Source organism: Pygoscelis adeliae, unplaced genomic scaffold (assembly GCF_000699105.1).
Source record: "Pygoscelis adeliae isolate BGI_AS28 unplaced genomic scaffold, ASM69910v1 Scaffold44, whole genome shotgun sequence".
Classification (NCBI taxonomy): Eukaryota; Metazoa; Chordata; class Aves; order Sphenisciformes; family Spheniscidae; genus Pygoscelis; species Pygoscelis adeliae.
Genome location: NW_008824761.1, coordinates 4,452,063 through 4,475,506, shown reverse-complemented (window position 1 = coordinate 4,475,506; position 23,444 = coordinate 4,452,063). Strand labels below are relative to the sequence as shown.

The following is a 23,444-nucleotide window of genomic DNA, read 5'->3' as shown; positions in this document are numbered from 1 at the left end:
TACCAGTTTGTCCTTTTTTACTTTCTGGTCTTTACTCCTCTATTTCATTCTTCCTACTGATTTCTGAAATCCAAATGGTAAAACTGTTCATCTTGTTAGAAATCTTACAGGAAAAGTGGGCAAAATATCCCCTGGAAAATATTAAAGAAAATTGCACATAAGCTTACCCCCAGCACACACACACAAATATCTAAATGCAAATATCTGTATATAGACAAGATACTGTTTATGAAACCAAATGGAGCTAAGCAGGCAATAACTGAGATTCTAATCTGAAACTATTCAAAGACGCATTTCTAAATCAATTTAAAAAATATAATTTATTGAGTTTTCATTGTTTTAGAAACTTTTTTTTAACAACTCACAGCTCATTGTTATTTTATTAAACACAAATAAAAATTATTTATACACCTTTGTGATTGTTCAGGACACACTGCAACATTGTAACTGAATAACTAAGAGATCATATAATTCTTTTGTCATAACAACTTGTCAGTGTCAGATTTATGCTATGATATTGCACCATCAGGACTCACTTTTGTCTCTTATTTATGTTACATCACAATGAAACATTGCAAAACCATGTAAGATTTGAAAATTAAAGTTACATTCTCACTCTGCTTCAACTCCATTTAGTTTATTGTCATTTCTCTTTTTTGCCCAGAGTGACAGGTTCCTTTCCTTTGCACCAAACCCTTTTCTGGATCTTGGATGCAGACATGGTTAATGAGGGTTCAGCCTATGAAGATAGCAGTGAAGACCAGTGCTTGGCTAGCAGGTTCTATTATACTAATTGCAACAATATTGTGGTCAACCGTGCTCTGATTTGACCCTAACCCTAGAAGAGGTAAGGAGATACCCCAGAGAAAACTAATTTGGGGTTGAGATAAATGTGAGTAATTCTGACCACAAGTGTGAAAGTCCCAATACTGGATCACAGAGCCTTCAATCCTTGTATCTGGGCTGCAGTTGAAATAGTACTGCTCTGAATCATTCATAAAGAAAAAGCCATAAACTGCAACCCCATGAAAATGTGAGAAATGCATTTCTCCATTATCCTCAGGCACTGGCTCTTTGTACAATTTTACATATGCTGCTTATTATGATGATATTGATTAATAAGTCAACAGAAGCTTTCACAAGGGACTGCAGATCTCTTTACTACTGCTCTGTAATATTAAAATGCCATTACTGAGTCACCAACTTTTTGCCCTGCTGTAATGTTATTCTCTGATGATTGCTTGCCTAAGCTGATATTTGAAACTGTCACCCACAGACTTGTAGAAGTGATTCAACTTCACTTATAAGGAAAGTGAAATTAAATATTCATCCCTGGACTGCATTTCAGGTTCAAACTGACTGAAGTTCCTCAAGGCAAAATGTACTTAAGTTGTAGAAGATTTTTTTCAGTTTCAAAAATTCAGGATGTCTATTTATCAGGGCTGGACAGTCAAATAATAATTTATCTGGAACTTTTGTACATAGATATTCTTTTCCCTGTTTTGCAGCATGCTTTTTATTGTTTTGGCTAGGTAAACTCCTTCTCCAACATGTACTTTTAGCAAACCAAACATCCAGACTGATCCGCTATCTTCTGTTCAGATAAAGTGACAATAAATTGTGGAAGAGATTAAGTTTGGACCATCTGAACTTCCTTAAAGTGGTGAACATTTCCGCAGGTGGCAGCCTTTGAAATTAAGGAGAATTACTTTTGTGAATAAGTGATTACAGTAATGACTTAAGTCCAGTTAAATCCTCAGACGGAGGTAATGTCTTGAGACTTAACTTCCAATTTACAGATTCACTTCAGGGTTTACCCACTCTGGAACCAAAAATGTCTCAGTAAATAAAGATAAAATGTTAAATTCCCCCCTAGACAAGATTTCCTCTGAATACAAGAAGTGAGAAAATTCACTGATCCAGGACAAAGAAGCAAAGGATTCTTCCTCACAGGCAAAATTCTTTTTTGGGCAGTTGCAGACAAATTATTGGAAAATGGCCCACAGGCGTGAAATTTGGTTCATTTACAGTTCTCAAAGGGGGAAACACTGTTTTATTTAGTGTTTTCTTGTTTTATTCTCAATATTCTTGCTCTAACACTGGGAATCTAGCATAGGATTTGGTAATCTTTAATTTCATATTACTAAATTCTACTCAGAGTAAATTTTGCTAGATATAAATACATTGTATTTTGAGAGTGTCTCAAAGCCATATATGCTCACACAGAGAAAAAGTGAGCCAGATACTGCAGGTACCAACATGGGCAAAACCATCAAGAAACTTAGTAAGCTACTAAATTCCAGGCAGCCTCAGACCAACCGTATCCAGGCAGCAGAACAAAGGAGAGGCAGAGGGATTTGGGAAAATGCTCAGTTCATGGCTGTCTCCCCAGGACTGCTCTCAAAGGACTCTGAGACAATAGTAAAAATGGAAATATTTAATATCTTCCCTCCTTTCATTACTATCATCATGAAGTAGTCAAAACACTAATAAATCAATACACATTTTATAAAATTGTGAAATCAGAAAAATAAAAAGTATGAGACACAAAAGCAAATAAAAGTGCACATGTTTATACATTCATATCATTTTCCAAAAATTACAACCATCTCAAATATCCGACTTTCTATGTGTAGAAGGGCTTTCCCCTCTAAAATTCATTAGCACAACATTTCTTTCTCTCTGTGTAAGATAACTTTGTGTTGTACTTTAAAGATACTTCTGGACATATTTTATGGGATTCCTCCTTGCTTTACAATAGATAAGGTGTAAAGGTTGAGGAGTGATATAAAATAATTGCAGTAGAAAGACAAAAAAAGTGGAAACATATTTTTGGAAAATCAGCAAAATAAATGACACATATTCAAGGCTCAGGCTGGTACTGGATTTAAATGAGAACCACTGGCTATAATGAATAGTTGTTGCCTTTAGTGAGTACTGGCCCATTTTTCTTAAGAGTAAAATCGCAACTTTCAATTAAAAAAAAAAAAGTCAAGAACACTTCAGCCAATAGCCTGATTCAGGCACAAATTCTAACCCTTGGTTTGGGACTTCTCACTTAAGCAATGAGACATTTCTCCTAATATTAAAGTGTGGATTTTCAGTTTCTCTTGTTTGGTCAAGAAGACTAAGACAAGCATTGAAAACTAGTCTAGGAGTCTTTGGGTCAACTTGTCACATATAAAGGGATTTTACTTCATTCTTTAATGAAGGACTCAGTATGATTACATAGTGTTCAGTTTGCAGGTAGAATTTCAACCCAGTAAGATAGCATAATCGGTAAGACTTTTCTTCTAGATTACATTCCCATTTTTACAAGAATTTCCAATGTCTATTAGATTAATGATCTGCTTTGTCTTTGATCCATATTGTACATACAAGTTCTGCTTTTCTAAGATTTTAAAATGCCAGGCAGGTTTATGTTTAAAGATATGACTTTCATGCTATCTCCCTTGTATGACATAACAGTATTTCTCTCCCTAGGCTTCTCATCTACATGAAAGAAGGTCTTGGCCTCATGCTTTTCCTCTCAGTACAAAGTACTGTGTAGGAAAATTACTCCTAGACTAAACCTGACTTCTGCCTAAGCAGGTGTCGGAACCAAATTATGAAAGGACAAACTCAAACTGCTAATCGCAGAAAACACATGTTTTATCTCTGCTTTTTTTTGATGAACGGCACAGCTAGAAATATTTAATTATTGTTTAATTATGTTTACCAGAAGTATATCTGAAAACTATAATCTTCCACGGATGAATTCTGGGAAAGAAATTTTAATCAATGCTGTCAATGCAGAGAATACAATACTAAAACTTATCTGTCATTAGAGATTTTTTTTTTCCTATTAATTTATATTCATAACAAGAACCAAGAAATTGTTCATGGTTCCTCATGGATCAAAATTCCTACTTAAAAGAAAGGGAAACTAGTTGAAGAGGATACAAGTATCAGTAATGTGATTGAATTCTTTATCCCCTGGCATCATGAATTGTCCCTGAGAATGGTTAAGGCTTTGTCCCTATATCATTAGTACATTCTCTTAGACTGCATGTACCTGAAATCCCAACAGATTTTTCATCTCCAAGGTGAGATAATAAAAGCAACAACATCTAGCTATTAAATGCCCATTTCACATGCCAGACAAATTAATCCTCTCACTCTGGGGCTAAGCCTAAAGTATCTAAAGATACGTACTTGGAAGAAAGATTACTTGTTTATCATACTGCTACTTATAATTTCCCTCCAATTGATTCAGATAAGTTCAGCACAGGACCGTACTTTACCTTGTAACAAGGAAAAAAAAAAGTTACAAAAGGATTAGAATTTCATAAAACATAAGGTGAGTCAGGGCTTCTGAATTTCATAAATAGTCTTTCATAATGGACATGCTTTCTTGATTTATGGAATCATCTATTTCCAATCCTTTAGAAGCCCCAGAGAAGATACCATGTTCAAACCCAGTGGTGAAGCTGGGTACCTAGGTATTATAAAGACACAATTTATCAATGTTTTACATAATTAGCATATCTTTCTCATATCTACAACAACAATAAAATAAATTTTGAAGGTCCCAACAAGTTCCTTTACAAAAAATAGGAAAAAGAAGGGATCATTTTTCTTTGAGGTTTATATCAAGAAACTTTTTTTTTTTTCAATCAAGTTAAACCAGATCATGTAAAAAAAAAAATCTATCACCCTTGATAAAAACATTATTATATCCTTTTGGATAGTTCTAGTTTATTTCTTGGTATACTTCATCCTCAGAGTAAATTGAGAAACACTTTTTTTTCTATGAGGGAAAATTAGTAACACGTTCTGCCATTTTACAAATCTGTTTGTAAATTGAAAATGAAATTCATGAACATATGGATTCTCTACTTTCTCAGATATGTTACAGCAGTTATATTAGTTTAAAGTGATAATTTACAACATAAAGAGAGAATCATCTCACTTAACTTTAGAACTTTTAAAAGTTACATGTTTAAGTGTGCAGTAGTGATGCTAGCGTCCTTTACGATCAATGCGGAGAATCAGAGAACAGCAGAGAAGTGTCTTAAATAGTCATCTAACAGATAGGAACGGTCATGCTCTCGTGGTGCCTATGTCCTTTCACTTAGTATAAATATGGTTGAGTATGTCTTGTTCCATGGATGATAGCTCAATTTAAGAAGTCTAAATTAATGTAGATCAAACTATCCCAGGGTGTATAAAACATTTATTCTAATGCAACATATTTTTTCTCCAATGTTATAAATGTGACAAAAAAGTATAGATTTCCAGCTGAGTCAGATTTGTAATGTAATTTTCTGAAATACCAACTAGAAAACTAATGAAAAAGTAGTGCACTCTCCTTTGCTTGTACAAAAATGTCACTGTATTACCTTAAGGAAAAACACCACTGAAATCAGTTAAGCTATTGAAATTAGTATTATGGCTTTTAAAAAAGTGTAAAACAAGGTATGTATGAAGTGGCATGGACTCATCTACACAGACGAGAGTTACATGAGAATTCACAGAAGCCATGCACCAATTCTTCAGTTCAGAATCACATTGACTGTCCTAAACAAGGTCTGTTTGGTTTTATGTATAATTTTTAAATGGTTTTAGTATTACAATAAATAATATATGAATTCACATAAGAACTTAAAAAAAAAAAAACTGATATACCTCTAAAAGCTCATTTTTCTGCTAGGACTGGACAGAGTTGTGATTTGAATTGGAAAGACGAGACTTCTGTTTGCTTGGAATGATCATGTCTAATGAAAACACAAGTAAGAGTCAGCTTCATGCAAAAAAACAATAGATGGGGATTAACAAACAACCAAAATTCCCTAAACCTTGCTAATAAAAGATATTTTGCCTAAGCAAATTGTTCTGTAGCAGAAAGCAGATATATTATACATGGATCTGTCTAAATTCCTGCATACAGACTTTTATGAGATTACAAATCTATGGGCTGTGACTTTGGTATTAGAAGGAATATCATTTGAGACATTTTGTTTAAAAATTAGCAAAATTGCTTACTCAATTACATTAAAAGGAATGGAATAAATTTTCCAGTCTCAAGACAATTTTATATTAGTAGTCAACTATTAAGCAAGCTACATTATTATGGTCCCCAAACCTTTTATTCATCTACCAGACTATAGATTACAATAAAATTGAAGCTTGTACTACCCAATATTGAATACAGTTCAGTATAGCTTGCTTCAGTAAAAAAACACACCAGGAAAAATCCAAAAACTTATTGAAATAAGTTTCCTGGACTGTGCACTTAGTTTGCCAAAAGAAAATTCATGCATACAAACAAAACAGACCATAAATACAAAGCTGAATATATGTCTGTTTATTTTTAAGAAACTACCTCAAACAACTGAACCAATAAAAAACAAATAAGCACTAGAAGAAAGGTGCGTTTCATTATTCTAATGATCTAAAAGATTCCTGATGTTTAATTGAGGTGTCAAGAACATATCTTCAGTTTCTTGAAGTTCACCAATTCCTCACTCATATCACTACTGTATAATGACTATTTTCTACTATGCTTGCACTGCAATTATGGGCACTATTTAGAACCTGTGCTAAAAAGAGACAGTTGCAATTTATGCAATAATCTAATTATTATCAGTGACATTTCAGAGCAGCAATTTCCTCATATCGATTTGACAAAACTTGAACCTCTCAAAAGTATTAAATTTTGCACATACTAAAAATACACTAGGATTCTTGTATTCATATTGAAAATTACTATAATACAAGTGACAATGTATGCATGTGTGCAGTGTAGAATGCAACTGATGTCTACAGTATTTTCCAAAAAATCAGTAGCTTAGGTCATGGTTTATTAGGTTTCTACTTACAGCATGAAGCTATTATTGCACAGCATATGTTAAGAACATAATTATTACTGCTTTGGTGTCTAAAAGCCACTATACACATGATATTCAGACATATACACAGATGGGTGTAAGTAAAGAAGAGATTTAGAACCCTCTCATCAGAAGAACCTCTTTTCCATTCTTCATATTTCCACATCTCCCTTATCCTTTTCTTTTCTTTTTCAGGTGGGTATATGCACCTTAACTCTTACTGGTGCAATAGGGCTTACTTAGGGCTCAGGCATATGATCAAGGAAATGAGGTTTTACAAACACAGGTCAGTCAACCCATCTGTGTGGTAAGTAACCATCTGTATGTTCTTAGCCCACAGCAAATGCAGGTAAATCCATAAGTTTGAAGTTCGTTGTCAGTTACTGTAGTGCAACTGATGCATGATAATGTGTTCTGGCTGTACCAGTAGTTTCATTCTGTATCTAGCTTAATTGTCCTCATTGTTCATTTCCAATGAGTTCTGCAGTAAAGTGGAATTTTTTACAAGTAGATGAAGATGAAAACTCCAATCTAAAGTTATTTGCCTCAGCTGCTATGATGCTTAGCAATAGGTGCCATGTATATCAGCATTTGTGAATCTAAGTATCACAAGACAACAAAATATTAATAAATATTTTGGATGCTGATAGGTGAGTCACAGTATAATCTTTCTTTTAGAGTGTTATGTACCTCCATAATTTAGCTTGCACAAGAACTATCAGCAAACAGGACTATAATATCAACAATAGTAAATATTACTATAGTACATGTTGCTATCATGTTTTCCATAAATATATTTTACTTTCAATCAATAATTTCATTTCATAAAAATACATTAATCACTTTGTTCTCTTAGCTCTCCAAACAAAGTAACCTTCTTCCTCTCTAGTTTGAATTTGGCACAAGTCAAAACTACAGGATTTTTTTTTCTTTCTCACAGAGAAATATTACTCTGACAATTTAACTTTTAAAAAAGAGAGACAAATTACACTGTCATTTGCCTGGACACTGATAACAGGGTGGGTGAACTGTCTATGAAATTTAAACTACTGCTTAATGTAGGACATATTTTGCTGTCAACTCAGTTTAGACATCTTCAGTATCTTAAACAGCAGTCATATAATTTTGTAATCCCAATAGAAGAGATATGCAAAATATCAGTTTAGGCACCACACATATACCAATATGAGTAAATATGACTACTATACTATTTTTTCTTGCAGTTTCTGCATTTGGGATTTTTTTTGGGGGGTGGGGATTTTAAGGGAATTTTTTATTATCTTTTTGCTTGTAATGACAGATAGCAGATGGGAATCAAGTTATCTAGAATATCTTACATTCAGTGGTTGTGTATGAAAAGTAAATCATTCTTTTTTTCAATATTGTTATCCCTAAAGTTTTATTTAAAATTTAAACTTTACATACATTACATTGTAATTTAAAAAACATGAATATTTTTTCTCTGTAGCCCTTTTATCTTCAGTGATACCTGTTCCTGTACCTGGATGTCTTTTACATAACTTTGTTCTCCAATAAAATTCCAATGCCCTTGCTCTTCGCTTCAGATAAAAAAAAAAAGAAACCTATAAGCTTCAGGTATATCAATCAAAAACAACAGAGTCAGCACTAAGTCTAATAATGAAAACCATGATTTCATAAATCATCCTCCACAGGTTGGGGTCATCTTTTAAAAATTTCTTATCAGGTGCAGCTCAAGATTTCTCAGACTCTCATTCTTTCTTTAATGAAAACAATAGGAAGGATGTCAGCATACAAATGATGTGACCCTCTTTAGCTTAAAAATATCTTGAAAATGAAAAGATTATGCTTTGCTTTGTCCTTGAAATTGTGGAAGTCAGGATTTCTACCACCCCTTCCACAAAGTTCAGAGAAAAAGTTTCTCTCACAGCTCTATAATGAAATAAAAGTACCTAATCATATGCAGACTTAATTTAATAAACAGTAGATTTAATTTAAAGAACCTGGTGCTACAGGAGACTTTCTTTACTGCCTGTATCCAGTATATAACAATTTGTAATTGCCTAAGGGGCTTTTGCTACTGCATGTCCTTAAGAAAACCAAGAGCCCTCTATTAATAGAATTACATATTTTTATTTTAATCAACAAAAGTTACTGTAATTTGGAAAAACACTAACAAAAAATAAATTAATTGTTCTTCTTTCAAGCCTAAAACATGAAAAAATATGAGTATGATATTAAATCTCTAGTAATAAAAAGCAGATTTATCAGCCTTAACCTTCTGGTCCTGATCGTGAACTGCACTTCTGTACTTTTGCACTCACATAGTCGGACATAATAATGACTTGCAAAATTCCATTTTTAAGTTTTTGCAAAGATCTAATCTACTCCCTCATGAAACAATTCATTTTCTCCCAGTTGGAAAAAAAAAACACTAAGAAAAATCAGAAGCATGAAGACCTATGGGAAGGAAAAAAAGAAGGAAAAAAACCCAAACAAGCCTTTATCAGTTTCTATCTCCAGAACTGAAAGAGAAGTGTCCTTCAATTAAGACAGTTTTAAAGAAACTTAAAGAAGCATTGCAAGACAGCAATAATATCTATCTTGGTTAATAGTGCCTGTACTGTTCTGTAAACAAAACCTGGGTCATGCCTTGCTATTGATTTACTAAAATTAGAAAAGTGTCTATGTTAATATGGGATGGATCATGATCGTTTGTTCAGTTTCATCCTTAGAGAAGGTACAGACTCTTTGGATGTGTCTGCACTGCTGGCTGAGATGCATCTTTAAAAGTAGACTCAGACACTGTACAGAGGGCAAAACTGCAAGAACAGATGCAGTTTGGTCAAAGTATGCTTTCTGAAATAATGTGTATGTGAATTGGGATCACATTGACTGAACTGGAAACCACCCTTTATGAAAGAACAGATATAGTCATTGACTGCAATGAGAAATACCAACTGTTGCATGCTATCTTGAAAGGAGCATGCATTTCTACAACTACCTGAAAGGAGGTTGTAGCGAGGTTGGTGTCGGTCTCTTCTCCCAAGTAACTAGCGACAGGACGAGAGGAAATGGCCTCAAGTTGCGCCAGGGGAGGTTTAGATTGGATGTGAGGAAAAATTTCTTTACTGAAAGAGTGGTGAAACATTGGAACAGGCTGCCCAGGGAAGTGGTTGAGTCACTATCCCTGGAAGTATTTAAAAGACGTGTAGATGAGGCGCTTAGGGACATGGTTTAGTGGGCATGGTGGTGTTGGGTTGACGGTTGGACTCGATGATCTTAGAGGTCTTTTCCAACCTTAATGATTCTATGATTCTATGATTCTATGATTCTATGAGCAGAACTCATCATCCTGTGATATCACAAATTAAAATATTTTTCTCACCATTGAGTGAAGCAATATAATTAGTACAAAACTTACTAAGATGAAGAGAGGGAATGTTCCAGAAAAAAAATCCACAACTTCTCTGGGCAACCTGTTTCAGTGTCTCACCACTCTCATCATACAAAATTTCTTCCTCCTGTTCAATCTAAACCAACCCTCTTTCAGTTTCGAAACCGCTCCTCTTGTCCTGCCACTACAGGCCTTGGTAAAAAGTCTTTCACCACTTTTATAAGCCCTCTTCATATACTTAAAGGCTGCATGTATTGGGACTGGCTGGGACGGAGTTAACTTTCCCCGTAGAAGCCTTCATAGTGCTGTGCTTTGTATTTGTAGGTGTAAGGGTGTTGAAACACACCAATGTTTTGGCTACTGTTGAGAAGTGCTCACACAGCATCAAGGCTGCCTCTCCAACCTTCCCCCCTGCCAAGGCCAGTAGGCGGGGGTAGGCAAGAGGTTGGGAGGGGACATAGCCTCCTAAGTTGACCAAAGGGATATTGCATACCATATGATGTCACGCTCAGCAATAAAACCTAAGAAAAAGGAGAAGGCGGCAGGGGAGGTGTGAGGGGTGGTCGTTCATTATTAAGGTATTTGTCTTCTGAAGCAACCACTACTCGCACTGAGGCCCTACTTCCCAGAAAGTGGCTGGACATTGCCTACTGATGGGAATAAGAGAATAAATATTTTTGTTTTTCTTTGCTTCTGCATGCAGCCTTTGTTTTTCTTTATTAAACTGCCTTTATTTCAATGCACAAGTTTCTTATCTTATTTTCTCCAACTGTCCCGTTGAGGAGGGGAGTGATAGAGTGCCTTGGTGGGCACCTGGCGGCCAGCCATGGTCAACCCACCACACTGCAATAGGGTCTCCCTGGAGCCTTCTCTTCTCCAGGCTGAACAACCCCAACTGTCTCAACTTTTCTTTGTAGGTTTTCCAGCCCCTTGATGAGGCTTTTTCATAGCTCTCCTCTGGATCCACTCTAACAGGTCCATGTCTTTCTTGTCCTGGGGACCCCAGAGCTGGATGCTTCAGGTGGGGCCTCACGGGAGTGGAGTAGAGGGGGAGAATCACCTCCCTCGACCTGCTGGCCACACTGCTATTTTATGCAGCCCAGAATGCAACTGGCTTTCTGGGCTGCAAGTGCACATTGCCAGATCATGTCCAATTCTTCATCCACCAGTATCCCCACAGGGCTGCTCTCAATCCATTCATCCCCCAGTCTGTATTGATATTGGGGATTGCCCCAACCCAGGTGCAGGACCTTGCACTTGGCCTTGGTGAACTTCATGAGGTTCACAAGGGCCCACTCTTGCCTACCAGGGTTAACCCACAAGAAGAAGAATGTATTTTTATCTATCAATCATATAGAATATATGAGTTTGCATGCATGTATATATACATGTGTATATATATGTACATAGAATGTATATAAAATATATACAAACAATACATTGTATATATGCATACTCATTGAAATCTTAATTATTGCAGGGCACATGTAGTGCTGTACATTTGCAGCAGATATAACTCATTTTGAATAAAGTTTTTAAAGGTAAGACCTTGAAAAGCATAAGCACTGCAAGTTTATTGACCATCTAGCCAGCCCTGCATCTGAATGGTTGCTTCTATGCAGGTCATAATCTTACGAATTGTGGGAGAGTCATCCTTTGGATTAGTATGAGCACATACTCCTTAAAATTCACAATACAAAGCAAAATCCTACTCTAAGCAAGTCCTCCAAAGTTCTGTGCAAATTAATTGGTCTATAACACAGGCTGGCAATAAATATTTCAGTACTTCGTGTTAAAAAAAACTTGTAGTTAGGAACTCCTGACTCCTTCTTAAAATGAAATATAGACATTTAAAATGCAAGATCCAGGCAAAGATACAGTCCATCACTTTCCAATGCTAACTGAAAAGACAGACATCTAACATCTCAAGACAACTTTTTTGTCTTGAAAGCTTTTTGTGTGCCAATACACCAGCACCAATTCAAACCCAGAATACTGTGCATAGAGAAAATGACACTTAATGTTCCCTTTTGCACTCCTTTTTTTTTTTTTTTTTTTTTAAGATTTCGTGGTTAATCAGGGGTATCTGGTGGATTACGTAATCTATAATTTTTTATTCCTTTATTCTGTGGGGCTAGCTGAATGTTCTGTTGCTAAGCTGAATATAATATATGGCAAAACAGGATGGTATTAAAAGAAGTGAACTGATCCTTGCTAAGGCTGAGAAAATATCTTTTTAATATTATGAGAATTCTTTACATGTCATCCTAATGTGATTTGAATCCCCCTGTTTTAAAAGGAATTAGTGTATCAACAAAGATTACTTCTCTTTTCTCTTCCTCATTTATTACTAACCTAAGGAAGTGTGTAATAATTCAATTTAATTTATATTTCCCTGAAGAAGTGTAATTCAATGGATAATACATGTGAAACTTCTGTATTAATAATACCTAGCTGGAGACAGTAGAATACATATGGTACATAGTGGTTACAATTAAGTAGGAAGACCTGAGACAGAAGCATTTATATCAGCAGCTTTGTACTGCTTAGGAAAGTAATGGACCCTGAGGCAAAGCTGAGGGACTTCTTTATCTGCTATGATTAAAAATATTGATAATTCCCAAAGTGGTAGGTTCACCTGCTGTTCCACATTTTATTGCTGAAGATATTATTGAGAAAACAGCAACACTGCCTATGCTATTTAGTTAATAACCAGAGGCCATATTCCATTTGCCATTTCTTCACAATTAGTCTACATTATTATTGTTGATTTCATGTTTTATGAAATGTTCCTTGGCTTAACCCATCTACTAAGAGAGTATAACAACATTACCAGTATGCCAGGTCTTTTGTGATACCTGAAGAATATCTTTACTGTGACTGGTTCTACAGTTTCACCTATTTCTACTCGTCAATATTTGGATATTAGTCCAAGTTAGAAAAAAAATTGTTGTTTAGGTTAAAATGTTGCTTCTGTACATGATATGTTGATTATTTGTAGAAATATTGAAATGTTGAGTACAGTAGAGAAATGCTGTCCACAGAGAATAGTGGTAGAACAGTCTTCCCTGTAATCATTACACTGAAATGATGCTTGACACTGATCTCCAGTCAACACAGACTTTGTTAACACTCAGAGTCATCTTTTCAAGTGGGATGAACAATGAAATATCCATCTAAGCAGCAACACATTGGAAGAGCAGGGATCACTGACGCAATCAGTCACATGAAGAAGCATAGTCAGAAGCCAAGCAATGAGAGTTGAAGCACTGATTATAAAAACGAAGGATGAAATGAGTTTGTCAAGCTGTGGTGTCTGATGGTGAGAAACAGTCATGACAGTAACTCTACAGAATGGCTGCTTGGGACATGAGATAGTCAAGAATATCAGACTCAGAAATTCACTTTAGATCAGCAGCAACCCAGTAAAATTTTAAAAAGCATGCCTAAATATTTAATAGGTAAAAGTTATTACTTTTTCTCCCCAGCATAGGGAGACTTTATGCAGTCAAATCACCATATTGACCATATCGCCTTTGACCCACCACCTTTTCCTTGTTAATTGTTCTAATTTTATCTTCAGAAAGACTTTTGACAGATGTCCTTTGTTTCTGTCCCGTCAGGGATGCCCCTTTTTATGTCTGGTCAGTAAAACAATCCAAGATTTAAATTAAAAAAAAAAAAAAAAAGAAAAGAAAAAGACCCCATACTACTAGTTTGGGCATGTCTGAAACCATGAAAAATAATTCATGTTTTAATTTAAAATGAGTCTTTGCACAAGAGTTCTCATATTTAACTAAGATCATGTGGACACACCTGCAGACTGAAATAATTCACTGGGTGAAGGTGTTGTGTCACTTCTCAGTGTTCACAGGACAAGAGAAGCACCCAAATATGTGATTTCTGAAGACTATCCCATTATTACCATTACATCTCTGGGCTGGTAAAGTTACAATACTTTAAAATAAGGTCTTAGCATGTTTTCATATGTATTTATAATACGTGTAAACATGGCTTCGTGCATTTACTCTGACAGCCATGGGTAAAAGCATAAAATAGTAATGCTTTGGGAATAGTATTAGAGTTGCAGAGGAAAGGATCTGGCTGGTCTGCTGGCAAAGATTTAGAAAGAAAAACAGATATCTCAATATTTTATTTTCTGAATTGGTGCTAGCCATTCAGATTAGAAGAATTAAATGATAAGAAGCTAAACATGGTAGGAGCATAATAAGGTTCAAAGATAATAGGAGACTATTTGGAATGAGACAGATGAGATAAGAGATTGTCTGTTTCTACTGTTTATAAGGTGCTCAACAGCTAGCCTGCAAGACACCCTGTCTGAACAAATGGGCCTATGCAGTCAGATTTGCTTCTTACCCCTAAGTTTCTTACCTTCCTTCAGAGCCAACACTCTGAGGGAAGAGACTGCAACATGATACCCCACACCAGATTAAACATGGTTACATATTTCCCACAGAAAATTTCAGTTACGAAGGGAACAAGTTTTCAGACAGAAGCTTTTGGCTTTCACTAACATAACCATTACAGAAATTTCAACTTTTCTGTGGAAAATAAATGTATTTCATACCATATGAGACTATACATATTATACTATATACTATGACTGTAAATATATATAAATATATAAAAAAATTTCCATGACTCTGGTGCAGAACCTAAGTTTCATACATACATACAATTTTGCTTTATCTTTATCAAAAAAGAAAAGAGAATGACGCTTGATTACTTTTAAAGGGAAATTTTTAAAATTTACAGAATTGGCAGAAAAAAAATTATTAAATATTTCACTAGTGAAACCCAAATCTGTTATTTATTTCTTAAAATGGTGTGTCTTATATATCAAATGGGATAGATAGACAACTAGTGCAATACAATATCTCTCTACAGAATTCATAGTTCTATGCTGATGTAATAGTAACTAAAATTCCATACATACGTTGGAAGTACCTGTTACGATTATTCTGTTTTATACCCTTATGGAATATTCCTTCCTTTAAAATTTTTTTGTCAACAATAATAGGGCTCACAACAGGTAAAACTCTTTTAATTCTGTCTTGATTGCATTGTAGAACATATATTTTGATTTCTCTGACCTTTGTCAGATGTTTTGGTTATATGGCTGTAGACAGCAGCCATAGCTCGCATTTGGGTGTCTTTTCAAGACAGGAAGACTAACATGTTTAAGCTGCACAGCTTAGTCTTTTTATTTGACAGATCAGTGGCAGTCCCATTAAAATAAGATATATGCTTTTACATTAGCCTGACAAGGGATTACACTAAATAAAATGTTTTTGACTGGCATGAGTTTCCCATTACTCAATTTGTCCTTTGCTGCCAGAATAGGGATAGAAAAAGGAACATAACATGAAAAGTCCTTGTCCTCAGGCTCCTTGAAATTACTCGGGGGCCAGCAGTCCTGAAATTCATATGTATTATTTATTTAGGCTGTACTAGTATGCTGCTTTCTAGTCATGATAATACTAACATTTAAATGCATTTATTTCTCAAAAATAAACACCGTTCTGATTGATAATTCACTAACAACAGTTTTATATTGACATTTTTGCATGTGTACAGAACTATTCTTTCATCTCAGATACCCATCTAAAAATAGAATTTTTGTCATTCAACACGTTATACTATTATTTTTCTGTTGTATTTTATTTCTGTGACAAGTCAGAAGGTAACGGCTGATGAACTCGTTCTGTTCCATGATACTTTTAAGCTAAAAAAAGTGATATTGAACCACGGTCACCAGTGGAATTGGTCAGTTAGCACCTCTGCTCTCAGATGGAGAGTTCATGATCTGGTTTCTAATGTGACCAACATTACATCATTCAACACTTTATGTGACCTTCAAAGAATTCAGTCTTTGTCACACAAACTAAAGAAGAACCTCAGTCAACACAGAAAGAATTATATGGGTCACCAGATAGCCTGTCTTTTTTAAATGAGCCAAAAGAAAGGTTCCCACCTGCTCAAGCAAACTTACAATGTGTGTCCTGATTGGAAATCACTCTTGCCAATTCTTTTCCTGCTTAGTGGAAAGGACACAGCAGAGTTCATCATTTCCACATTGCCAGCTGATATAGCCACCAGGAAAAGCCAAAAGCTAAAACAGGCTTAACCATCCCACAGAATCTTTCAGTCCATAGCTACAAAGTGTTGCTTCTTTATCTCGCAGAAGAGAAAAAACAAATTCTTCTGGTTCAGAGAAGGCACAAAGTAATAATCACAATTAAATCTAGACTTTGCACATCTTATCCCTGGTTTTGAATCAGTAACTCAGGCAGTTCCTCAGTTTTCATGGAGTCAGAGGTTTCTGCCTCGCCAAATCAAAAGTGTGAAATAATTACACTTTACATCTAACAACTCAAGCGGGTTCACACTGGCTACCCACTTGCAGACACTGAATGTCTAACTCCTTTGATCCAAATATACTATCTCATTAAGCAATTTTTCTCAATAACTTTGTGTATGTAAACATTGAACAAAAGGCTAAATATTGTACCAAAGAAGAACTGAATACTGCACAGCAGGGTTTGATGCTAGCAGCCAATTGCCTCCCCTGCAGTTGGAAGACAGCTTGGGTAACTATTCCAAAGATTAATGAGCAATCAGTTCTAAATTAAACTAAGACCTATGTTTAAATCTTTTTCCCTCACACCCTTTACAAGTCTGAATTTGAGTTACACTCACAGAGATAAAATGCAGTATTCGGCTTTGTGTGCTGTAGAACATTATTAGCAGAGTGAAAAATTGCTTCTTTAGCATTTCCTTCACATTTTTCAGCTTTTATTTTCCAGAGCAATTTGAAAGGAAATGGACCGTGATGAGGTTTGCTGCTTCTGCACCAGGCTATAAACAGAAGTTTCCTGTCAGTCATTTCTAGAAACTATACAATACCATTTTGAAAATGGAACAGAAGTATTAGATCTCTGAGACTCACAACTGTTCTGACATGCCACTTTCATACTGAGCTCAGCTTTTAACTATTGACAAAGCATTTAGGTAGTATGAAACAAATAGTATAGCGAACAATGCGAAAAAGTGTCATTGAGGGCTTTTCAGCAGCTCAGTAAATAACAAGTTATTTGTGTTTACTCAGCCTCTGTAACTCTGCACCTCTACCTCTGTATCCGTTCAGTTTCTAAGTTCAGTTTCTAAGTTCAGTTTTCTAATTTCTATTGATACAGAGCACAATACTGATAAAGTTAAGTGTTAGGTGCACATGCATACAAGCATGCAACAGTAGTTACATATTGTAAGCACCAAAGTAGTTTTTAGATTAGACTAATTAAAAGTGTTGTAGGATAAGAATACCATTCTAAACATGACCGCTTTTGGATAGATGGCAGAATGAACAGAAATCCATTTCTTACACATTTCTGTTCTAATTTCCCAACTGTCCTGTCTTTCCCTTCCTCCTCCCTTAATTCCAGCCTAAAAATGTGAAGCAGGAACTAAAAGACACCTCAGAGACTGCCAAAGAGATCAGGGATGCAAAAGTTACCCTATAAGAAAACTTTAAGAACATGTTAATTTGCTGTGTAATTTCCTCCTCGTGGTGTGAATTTGCCTCATTTTGTCCATGCACAGCTTATTGTGCGTGTATGTATCTACAATAAGGAATCAATGGTATGTACAACCAAATTGTGTTTTTTACTTTTTCTTTGTATTGTGTAAAGAGCAAAAACACAGAAGATAATTTTGCTGAGTTTAAATCTGCTAAGGTTCTAAACATGTTGAGATTAATTAAGGTACAATGAATCACGGAGTAAATAGGATTAAGAATGTAATGTGGTTTAGTAAGATTCAGAAAAAAAATTATCATGGCAATACTGGCCATTTTGATACTGAATAGCAGTCACATTATGTGCTGTTCTGACATTCAGAACCGGATTTTTCCTTCTCACTTTCCAGTATATCTCAAACAAAAGAGACATATTTAGCTTACAGATATTTTTTTTTTTAATAACTAAATTAAAGAAAAAAAAGAGCATTGCATCACTCATAATTTTTGTACCTTCTTTTGTATAAAAAGTTGACAGCAAAATGTAGAAGTTTGTTTGGCTGGTATATCTAACGAAATTTCCAACACAAGGCATTCTATTCAATGAAAAAACCCACCGGTGAAAATTACAGCATACCACAACTGTATTACAATACAGCTATTACAGGTCAACCAGGGGATGGTGGTTAGATAAAATACGATATCTATTGTGGAGTTCAGCTGTTATCTGAAAGCACACTCTTGAGCTTTGTGAAATAGATAAGAGGAAGCACTTCTGTGTTGGTGGAAAATACATGAACTGATTTAATATGTAATATTGACAATGTGCTTAATATTACACAAAATACAGTGGCCTTCAAAAATCTGCCTTTTTCCTATTTGGGAAAATCATTATTATATGATTAAAATTTCCTGATACTTTCCATATACTCATGTAAAATCTATTGACATTGATTTTTTTTGAACATACATACAGTTATTACATACATGTATTTCATTTAAAAATGCAATTATTCTTAAAGTCAAGCTAAAGAAATGAAATCTCAGTGAAATTAATCAAAATCTGAGATTTTTTTCTTAGGTGTTACTAGCTAAATGACCTCATTAAAATATCCATCATTACTAGAATTTTTTTTATAATCCTGATATAATCAATTGAACCTGGGACATACATTGCTTACCCACATTGGGTAATGGACCTCTGAGCTGGAATACTATGTCTGTGTTCATCCTATCAGCAGAGTTGGGATACAGAAACTTTATGTCTGTGTTCATTTTCCTGTCAGGAGTTACCATTTAGGCACAGAGCTGCACAAATATAGTTTTGGTTCTTCTAGACCCAAGATATGCCAGTTTAGAAGTTTCTGTACCAAACTCACCTATTTCTAGATATGTGACTGCAGAAAAAAGGTCAGATAGGACTTGTCTGCAGCCATCACCAAAGATAAGCCAAAAGACAGTATCTTGATATCTTGATACCTTGATTTTGTATGTGCCAGCATCCTTTCTATCTCCCGTTTCATGTATAGTTTTCTGTATATGTCTAGTTTCAGTACATAAATGCTGCACAAGGAGAAAAAAAAAGTCTCTGTTAACATTGTTTTTGAGTGCTTTCTCCGAAAACACCACATACTGGAAGACTACCACAAATCGTCCGGAGGGTGAGTAATTTGGGGTATTTTCATAAAGCTCACCACATGAAATATTTATTACTGGTAGCTTAAGTTTTCCCATCATAAGCTAATGTTAGCAATTTATTTATCCATCGCTATTTAGTTATGTAAACAAGAAATATGAGTAATAAATAGGGAGACAATTATAAGTTCTTGTTTTTGAAAAGATCATGTTCACATTATTTTATCACCATTGTGTTAGAGAAATTATTGTGTTATGTTCAAATAAATGGAAAGTAATGGAAAATGAAAAAGGAGTTGAATTGTCTGTGATAGAACTTCAGAATTTAATAAGTAACGATGTTGTACAATGGTTATTAATTTCCCATTTCTCACACACAGTAGATTATAGTTTTGATTTTGTTTTTCATTAGTTGTTGATGCTTATTTACTTTGGGTGATTGGCTATTCAAGTGTGTCAAGAATATACCATTTTACAAGTTTGGTCCCAGCGTTACAGAGATTTTTCAGAAATGTAGTCTGTTTCTCTCATATATTGTGATTGAAAGCTTGACATATTTCTTCACTTACTTATCTAACTACCTAGCTGTCCCACTGTAGTTTCCACAAGAACAGCAAGTGCTGTCCTTCTTTACCTGGTGCTTCCTTGCCACCCCTCTGTCCCATTCAGCATGTCTGTCTGTGAATAGTCAGCTCTGAAGGGCAGATCCGCCACAAGTCCCCAGAGGAGGCACAGATGAGACATACAAGGAAAAAAAAAGAACCAGGGACACTGCTAAAGGAAAGGAGACAGAAAGACTGAGCAAGCAAGTGAACTAAGAAGAGATTAGGAGAAGATCATGTCAGAAAAGATTAATTTGAAGAGATGAGGCATAAGGCAGAATATTAGGAATTTTTATGGAACAGTTAGAGAGACAGGTCAAAAAAAAAAAAAAAAAGAGATGAAAAGGAGAGAAAGGAGAGGTGACAAAGATGAGCAATGCCTTTCAAAGTATATCAGAATAGCCGTAGACTAAAAATAAAAGAAACACGTGGCAAAAAGGGAAGGATAAAATAAGTGGTGAGCATAAAGAAGGAAGGAGTTGGTAATAAAACACTAAAGTAGGAATTTATGCAGAAATGTAAATGAACTGGTTAAATGCACTGGTTGGAGTAGACTTTATCCCAACAGACTAGGAAACCACCTTCAAAATGTAATTCCAATGTCACCTGCAGTAGGGACCAAATAAATTATATGTCACTTTACCCATAGGAGACAAAGTTTGATTTGCCTACACTGCTGAGAAGCTTGCTCAGAGCCTACATTCACTTTTCTTTGAAAGATAAGACCATTCAGCCAATGCTGAATCATATTTTAGTGAATGTACTTCACATCCATGGGTTTAGTTGGTTATATTTTACACACAGCTATCCTGAATGTCTATTTGTTAGCACGGCCCATGAACTTATTTTTTTCTGAAGTTTATGGTCTGATTGTTGAAAATCAGGTTACCTACCTGAAAATTAAACACACTGTGAACATTAGCTGAAATTTAGACTTCAATTCTCATGAGAGCTTACAAGGAATTTGAAAATACATAGTTAACAGAAAGGTTAATCAAAAGTTAATAGTTCTTATGACTGAGCAGAATGGATAGAAAGTAGGGACACTTTTAGTAGCTTTTTCACGTTAACTCATTTCAACTGGAAGTCTCTGAGGGCTGTAAAGTGACTATACTACCTCTGTTTCTCGGATGAAAACAGTCTAGGGACATACCAGGGCATTAGTGTCTAATCAATTTGACATCAGTTGAGGAAAAAGTGCAAAAAGCTAAATTTAGGAAATCAAAAGCAATCTACACAAAAAGTAGTACACAGATTAATCTTCTAAATAGATGCTGACAATGAGTAATCAACCCTGACAATATCTGGCAAAATTCTTATCTTGAAAAAGTGTAAATAAAGACACTGTATATTCTGGTAAGTGTAGATACACTAATATTTTACACAGGATGATAAAAGTCAGAATAGAATATGTAGAGAACAAAAGAAAAAAACAAACAAAAATAAACTAGGCTAAAGCAATATATACCTGTGTTACTGAAACAAGCAATACATTTAACATTCTTTGATATAAAATCTTGAAATATTTGTAAAATTAAATGTTTATATGGGAAACTTTTAAGAAAAACAGAGTATATTAAGGGGTAAATCACAGCATTTTCAAAATTGACAAAAGAGAAGGAGGAACAGGGTTAGAAACAGCCCAGTCTTATGAGAACACACATTTGACTTATTTGTTTGCCTGAAGGGATGTGATTCTTTTTTCTTCTTCTACTTCTTCACAAAAGGATATGCCAGAAACATTTTTGGGAGGTCCTGTCAATCTACTCTATATAAACAATTAAAAATTAACTGGAAGAGAAACAGCAAGCTGCATGTTTATCTCCTAGATGGATGCTCTAATCAGCAGGCAATAACAACATTTTCACTCTTGGGTCCTTTAAGTATTTTAATAACTTCCTATATTGAGCAGAGTATCTGCAGCAGGATGTACTGAGTAAAATCCAAGTCTAAAATCCTTAGACTCTAATATTTAGGAACCTGTACTGGAAAATGAAAAATAGTCATTTAAAGCTCCTCAGACACAGAATGGACCTTGCTCTCTGTTTCTTGTTGAAAAGTTTAGCCCCTGAAGCTTTGTGTAAAAGGAAAGTCATGACATCCTTTTCAGCTCAAGACAATCATTAAATGCTATCTGAAATTTGCAAATAGTTCCATGATAACAGAAACACAAGTGTTGAACATAATCATTGAGAAAATGTCATTCATCTCTAGAGAAGACAATCTGAGAAAATATAAAGGAAAGGGAAATCTTAGATTCAGCTCTTCAATTATCCTACAACAAACATTGTATTGGTGATAGAATAAAGATGAATGAGAAGACATTTGGCTGGCTACCCCATTTTCAGGTATTGTAGCAATAATGTAGCTCCACTACGTTCTTCATGAAGGAATACAGCTCCATTAAGATCAGGACTCTGACATGGCTACACCCCTGCAATCAATATCATTGGGTGTTCTTTGATGCCTCTCCAATGCACATTAAGAATATTGGATAGCCAGTCACCCATCACAAAGCCAACCAAGGATCACAAAGGACAGAAAACAAACATACTCCGTATCTCACTTTCCTCCTAAACGACACTTAAGTCCAGTGACAGTAAAGGGGAAATAAAAACAAACAACACAACTGAGGAAATATTAAATATAGAAGACGACTAAACTCTAAAGTAATGAGAGGGGGTTTTGTTTGGTTGGGTTTTGTTTGTTTCTTTGTTTCTTATTTCCCTTATGGATAAGAGAATATTTTTTTTCCTAGAGACAGGATTCGTTTGATTAGCTTCCAATTTCTGAAAAATGCTACAAGAAAACACTAAGTAGCTAAAGCTAAGTTTATCTTAACAGCTATTTAATTACTTAGGGAACCTTAGAAAAACATAGTTCAAAACTGGCCCAATAGAAAACCTGTTATTAGTTACAAATATCCAGTACTGTCTCTGATATACACATTTACTATCCGCATTTTATATCAGCTGCCAAAACACTATTCAGCGTTTTGTTATAAAATAGAGAGTGTGGGCATCTAGATGATTTCTGCATTATCAGATCAAACTGGGCAAACTCAGAAGACCAGCCAAAAATTGGCATCAATTTTAAGACATCCTGGCTAAGGTTAAGGGTGGATTTGAAGACAGAGCATCTCCAGCAAAGCTGACTTAAAGCTGAGGCCTAAAGGATCAGGCCTAAAATAATCACTACAATTTGAATTTTGGAATTGTTTGTCCTTTCTCTCATCTCCCCATTTCAGTCAAGCACATATGTTATGTTTCCTGAATGAAAGGGAAAGTATGCAAAAAATCAATATTTACTAAACATTGCTAGAATGATACCACAGATTGTGCCCACTATAATCACATGGGAAAACTGTGGTAACCATAATTTTGATACCACACAGGCACAACTATTGATCAGTGTTGATTTTTAAAATT

At 35.1% G+C, this 23,444-nt stretch overlaps 1 protein-coding gene across 1 annotated transcript in view; it reads right to left on the bottom strand.

Annotated features, from left to right (window-relative positions):
• PCDH9 (protocadherin 9) overlaps positions 1–23,444 on the bottom strand; it is a 702,549-nt gene that overhangs the window by 150,325 nt on the left and 528,780 nt on the right.